Source organism: Triticum urartu, chromosome 4A, assembly GCF_056163025.1.
Source record: "Triticum urartu cultivar PI428250 chromosome 4A, HENAU_Tu73, whole genome shotgun sequence".
Classification (NCBI taxonomy): Eukaryota; Viridiplantae; Streptophyta; class Magnoliopsida; order Poales; family Poaceae; genus Triticum; species Triticum urartu.
In genome coordinates, this window is record NC_141876.1 from 191795985 (window position 1) to 191802515 (window position 6531).

At 43.1% G+C, this 6531-nt stretch overlaps 1 long non-coding RNA gene across 11 annotated transcripts; it reads left to right on the forward strand.

Moving 5' to 3' along the window:
* Positions 1-208: 208 nt before the first annotated feature.
* Positions 209-4512, forward strand: LOC125551781 (uncharacterized). 11 transcript variants are annotated; one of them, XR_015600680.1, is made up of 6 exons: positions 209-758; positions 912-1430; positions 1550-1966; positions 2359-2479; positions 3350-3510; positions 4073-4512. It is a non-coding gene; the product is annotated as an uncharacterized LOC125551781 (long non-coding RNA). The 11 variants fall into 11 exon arrangements; XR_007303181.2 differs by having other exon boundaries at positions 214-758; positions 1848-1966; XR_007303184.2 differs by having other exon boundaries at positions 215-758; positions 1550-1593.
* The last annotated feature ends 2019 nt before the right edge of the window (positions 4513-6531 follow it).

The following is a 6531-nucleotide window of genomic DNA, read 5'->3' on the forward strand; positions in this document are numbered from 1 at the left end:
TTTTGACAGATTATGTGTCGGTAACGGCTCAATGACCACCGACGTAAAATGTGTCGGCATATACCATCTATACTGATACATTATGTGTCGGCAGTTCGCCTCGACAGAAAGAGTGTCCGCGTTTCTTAGACCTGGCCCATCAATTTCTATCCCCGCGCCAAGAACATCCAAAATATCAAGCGGCAAGAGCCCCTGCGCGGGCGAGGCCCAAAATCCAGATATTTTGTAAGCAAATCTCTTTTGTAAGTCGCTCCCCAACAACCCAAGCCCATTGTCCACCTCTCACGCCACACACAAACCTAACAAAAATCCCCGCCGCCGCCACCACCACCACCAGGCACCACCACCGTACTCTTGGCCGATATTGTCACGCCGCTGCCCCTCCCACCCCGGGTGACGCCTCCCGAAGCTCCCGTCCAGCTGCGCTTCCCCAGCCTAAGGTGCCGCCCGGCTGTCCACTAACCTAGCGGCGGCTGTCGCCCACTGGTTCCCTGGCATCGCCCCTAACCTGCCAGTTGATTTGCTCGCGCCGTCGCGTCCTCCGACCGTGATCTGCCTCGAGCCGCCACCTCCCCAGACCACAACCTACCTCGCGCCGCGACGGCCTCTGGCCACAACCTGCCTCCCGCCCCCACGACCTCCGAGGGGCCGCCCCACAGGCTGCAGCTTAGGAGACTCTCCGCTGTCCCTCTTCCACCACCGGCAACGTCTTCCCCACCCTCTCTGTCCTACCCTGTTTCCAAATTTGGTTTTTGCAGGTAAGGTTAGTTTCGTTTTTCCATCCAAAAGTGTGATTGCCCATTAGATCTATCTAGGTTGAACAAGTTTATGTCTAAACTGTCAAATTTATTCATAGATTTTGTCTGCTTACTTCAAAACTGAAATGTGGCTTTTGCTTGCTGATAATTTAGGCTATGGTGTGGCTGTCTATTACTCAAGATGATTCCATATCATATCATCAACTTTAGGAACCTTATCTCAGCTGTCGTGGATTTCAGAACAGATCGTTGGCATTGTTGCTTCAAGGGACATGTATGTTGCCTGTCCTTTTGCCTACTGAGCACACAAAACAAATGTGTCTATAAATATATTTAAGTGAAACAACATGCTCCCATTTTTGGTCAATCGGTAGATCTGACTAATACATAATTACATATATTATTCAGTCATTTTTCATAATTTGAGTAAGCTGAAACTGATGGTCTCAGATGGTTTGTGTATTAACTTTGATAAGAACCTGCATCTACAAATACTGAGTAGAGGGTTGCCTTTTGTGCATGAATTTGTAGCAGGTGTGATCTCTTGCCTGTGCTCTCCACTTGTCCTCACTCCTTGGGCCTTCCCTTTGCTTATCACCATACATTTTATACAGAGCGGTGTCACGATGCATCTCCTCTGCCTAGATGATGGACAGAGGGCCTAAGCTCTAGGTGAGCTCCTCCACCAAGCAAGTGTTGTATATTGTACGATGTTCTGATTGTTAATGTCTGCAATCTAATGCCTTGCTCTGCATTTTAATTTTTAATCTCAACATTTCCAATTTTACCAGTTGGAGATTATTTGAATGATTCAGTTTTGGGGGAAGAAAGCGAGGTATAGTCGAGAATGTATAGTCTGCATTGTGTATAACTGAAATATGTGTAGCTTCCTAATATGAAAACATGCATGTTTACATATTTGTCTTTCTTTTAGCATTGCTGAATGAATGAAAACATTCACATGACCACACATGGCCCAAAGTTAAAACTAGGAATTGGGTTTTCATTTCCCTTAGATTTGCATTGCAAGAGATTACTAAAAATATTTTTTTTGTGATTCCTATGTATTTCTGGGTGTGCATCATTCAGGGCCGTCGAGAAGGGGGGCCAAAGTGGGCGACCACCCAGGACCCCCAATTCTAGGAGCCCCCAAATCGCTGTTATGTATCAGGATGAAAAAGGCCCAGCTTACCTGGATCATCCCTGATGTACGACATCACCGAAGCGTAGCCCAACTTCCTGTAGTTCCTACTCTGCTCCTATCAATGCATTTCTTTGATTGTTTCGGATAGAACTATTTTCAGGATAGTTGCTCATAAAATATTTCAAAGATAGTTGTCCATCCAAGTTTCAAGGTTCATCATTCTTTTGTTCTCATTTCTTGATAAGCCTAGAATTCATGTACTCATGCTTTTCAGTAGAACACGATGTTAGTTTATTGTTTTAGCAGTACCTTCAGTACTTTAAATTTCATAATTTATGTATTTATAAATTGTACGAAATAACAAATAATCAAGATATGGAATTAAGTGAAAGTATACTTTAGTTGTATTAGCTATATTATTGTAATGTTAGAGCCTCATTTTGCATTTCGTCCCAGGGCCTTGGCATCATTACAAGGAAGACAAGCTTTTCGACTCCATCTGTATGTGCCAGGAAAGGTGAATCTCAGAGATTTGTCTTGTAGACTGGTGGCATGATGCTACAACCAGTGTTCAAGGGTAAAACACATCCAACTCCCCTGCATGATTCGATTTCTTTTTCTATTGTTAGAGTATTGCTATCTGTTTAATATTCAGCTAAAAGTTCTGTTTTGGAGCTTTGATTCCATGCCTCAAACTAGTTCCAAGATAGGGATTTGACATAGTTTTACATGTAGACACAAACTTACTGTTTAACTGAAAGTGTCTTTATTTTTTAAAAAGGTTCCAAGTATTGTTCACACTACTAAGCCTTCACATTTTACTGATCTTTACACTGAGAAGTTGAGTGTAAAAAAAGTTGTGCTTGTTTTCTATATACTATATGCTGTATTTTTTTGTAACTTGTATACTCTATTCCTGCAACTCATCGGCCCCATTCTAAAAGATGGTACATGGATCCTAGACTTTGGTTATTAGTGAGTTCAGACATTTTTATACGAATCCATTTTGTGATATGATAGGCGATATCCTGACTTTGGTTTGCGTTCCAATAAGGTTATCTTTTTAACCAAACTGTTGCATAATTACTCCCTCTGTAAGGAAATATAAGATATTTTAGATCACTACTTTAGTAATCTATGATCTTATATTTCTTTATAGAGGGCGTACAATCTTTTCTGAGATTATTGGCTTTATTCTTTAGATCTTTTAGTAGAGAATAAATGCCTCCTTATATGCTTTATATTTCAGTTCTCATAGTGCAGAAAAAAGACCTGCATAGTTTTTATTGGAGAGGCCATGCAATCAAGTATTTGTTTACTTTCCTTTTAACCAAGCCAATATGTTGTACATCTTCTGTTTCTTAGACCTTTGGACTCAAAGACAACTCACAGATTTGAAAAATTCTACTATTTCTAAGATTGCTGAAACATATTAGTTCTTTTGCAGGGACATGGTAAAAAGTAGCAAATTCACGAGTTGATGGAAGATGTTATCGTGATCGCTCTTGTTCAGAACATGGTTGACACATTTTGTCATATGGAAGTTGATGTTTGCTTGGCTGCTTTGTACCTAGGATATTAGCAAGCAGAAGGGCAGAAACGTATATGGTATGCAAGTGGGATCGACCCCTCTAATTTTCTATTGAAGGCAACCATCTATCACTGTCTAATTTACCTAGCTGCCATGTATGAGGCGATGATTTTTGATCTTGTTAGGCAATATTCACACATCCAGAATTTATTAACATGAATTTTTGAAGTTACATGTTATGATAGCCACATAGTTGTACTAGAAAAGGAAAAAAATCAAATGATATTTCCTTGGAATAAAGGATAATGAGGGCAAAATGGCATGTTGTACTCTCAGTCTGTTTGTGATCACAATCACTGAGAATCTATTGTTCTTGCTTATACTAATGGATGTGAATATTAATACTAGGTCTGAATATATATACTAGGTCTGAATAGTTTAGTGGCCTGTAGATAGATTAACTGAGAGCATTTAGTACTTAAATGGACTACAGATGAATCAAGAACACATAGTAAATGTAGGCATGAATTTTTCTAGAGTTATGTGTGGATAATCCTAGAAACTACTCATTGTAGACAACTCACAAATTTGAAAAAAATCGTATTTCTATGATTCTCAAACATATGAGTTCTTTTTCAGGGTCAAATGGCAGAAAGTAATCCCACAAGATGATATATGATGTTCTGCTGATCACTTTTGTTCATAACATGGTCGACACATTTTCGTCATATGGAAGTTGATGTTGACTTGGTGATCAAAGACTTGGCCCCTTCCATACTACCCCCTCCCCCCTCCTAAAATAAGTGTCTTTGGGACGGAGGTAGTATTTTGTAGCAGTCAAGTGAAAGAACAATTGGTTTCTTAGGAACTTGATCATCATATTTTGTAACAGGCCACATCCTACATGTCAAACTTGTGTATTTCCTAAATGGTTGTAGATAACTTGAGTGAAGAAAATTAATGGATCTTCTATATATGTTGAATGAATGCATTAGCCAATGGTATCTTGTGATGAGTTGAATATTATGTATGGTGTACTTCACATGAATTGAATAATATGAAGTTAATTTTTGTATTAACACATGGTGCATTTCCATGTGTGCTGAAATGTAGTACCCTGGCAACAAGTGTGTCGGCATAAGTATTGGGTGTCACAGTCTGTTGGGATAACTCAGTGTCAGACGAACTGTCAGAATAGCTATGGACGTCGCAATATCTGTCGGAATACCACATTGTCAGATGAATTGTCGGCATAACAATGTCTGTCGGTGTAGAAATGTCTGTCGGCGTAGACCTCACCTACTCTGTCATACTGTCTGTCGGCATATATTTATCTGTCGGTAAAAACCTTTCCCGGCAGGACTATAGGCGACAGCTCCTTTCCGTCGGCAAAGTTCTTCGCCGACACTAAATGTGTGGCCTTAGGTGACCTATGCCGGCAGATTGTTTCACGCTACTTTGAGTGTCGTGGTGTAGTGGTAGGCAAGCAGGCAGCTGAGATGGCGTGGTGGTAGGGCCTTCATGAAGATCTGCATGCCGCCACGCGGGTGCTTGTTGATTTGGCCTGGAAGCTGCATGTTGCCACGCAGGTGCCTACCCAGCTGGTTGGGCTGGCAGCTGCATGCGAACGGCGGCAGAGTCTTGGCTGGTGTGGGCCTATCAGTGGCCCTGCTAGCGTCCTCGGCAAGGGCCTTGCCTGGGGCCCGACAAGGGTCTTGCCGTGGTGTCGCAGTCGTCCCCGGCAAGACGCTTGCCGGGGGTCTTGTGGATTTCCTTGGCGAGGATCCCGCCGAGGGTCATCGTCTTCTAATCCTCATCTGATCTTGTGTGTTTATAATCTTGACAAAGATCTGCATGCCACCACGAAGGTGCCTCCCGAGCCCTGGTCCCAATGTAGTTGATTGGGTCGGAGCCTGTGGGCTCAAGGGTGGCTCACTCTGCTGGTGTTGGGCAAGTTGCCCCGGTAAGGCTCTTGCCAGGGTTGCGGGGGGCCGGCTCGGCAAGGATCTTGCCGAGGGAGTCCATCTCGCCCTCTTGCCCTCCTGCGCTTCTGGTCTTGGCGTCGCCTTGGTTGTCTTGTGCTTCGGCTTCTCTCTGGTTTCCCTCCTCTGCCCTGCTAAGCGTGGCCGCGGCGCGTGGCTCTGACTGCCCATGCACAAGTAAAGGGGTCAAAAGGAGAGCCCCTACTTTTGTACACCGACACCGCTTGGGTCCCAGGAAGGCTACCGCCGACGCTTCACGGGCTTGTACAACCGGTGACGTGCCCGGTTTCTTCTTTATCCTAGAGCACCCTATCCTTAACAGCCATAGCCTAGTGTAGTGTTTCTGTGTCATGGGAGTGCTGCTCCGCGCGACAGTACGTGCACATGGTATTAACTTTTTGTTAAAATATTTCCAAAATGTAACCGTTTACATTCGGTTTGTATGAAATCCGGTCGGGTTTGCATGAATTCTGGCCGTGTTTGCACGAATTACGTCCAGTTGGTTTGAGTTGTTTTGAAACTGTATGCAGCTAGCATTGGATGCCTGCCCCCCGCATCCGTGTCTGCGGATGGATGCGGGAGGTTTTTTGCAGGTTGCCATTAATTTTTATGTGAATGTTAAACTTGGAATGCATTGCGTCTCTACATTAATGTATAATTGTGGACTATTGTCTGATCGATCGCTAAGCCAAGTAGTACTACTATTAACTACTCCCTTGGTCCATGAAAAACTGTACATCTAGCATCAGAAATTTTTCCAACAAAGAGTGTAAATCTACACTTCCAATGCAAGTTAGAGTCCAAAACAAGGGCAAAAGTGTTTGGAGAAGTTCATTGTGTAAATCTGGGCTGCCGTCCCACACTCTTTGCTACATTTGGGCATTAATTATGCAATGGAGTTCTGGTTCCTCTTGGTCAATGTGTAAATCTCTATATGTACAATCTTTCATGGACGGAGGGAGTTGTGCACATGCCAAGTTCACTGGGCTGCCGTGTTTCACACTCCTCCATCGTAAGTGTGGAGAGAATAGCTTTCATCAAAAATAAACAATGAATAGCATACAAGAGCCCGATTTCCGTGCTCGTTCTCAATTTCGGAAATAATACTTTCATTCG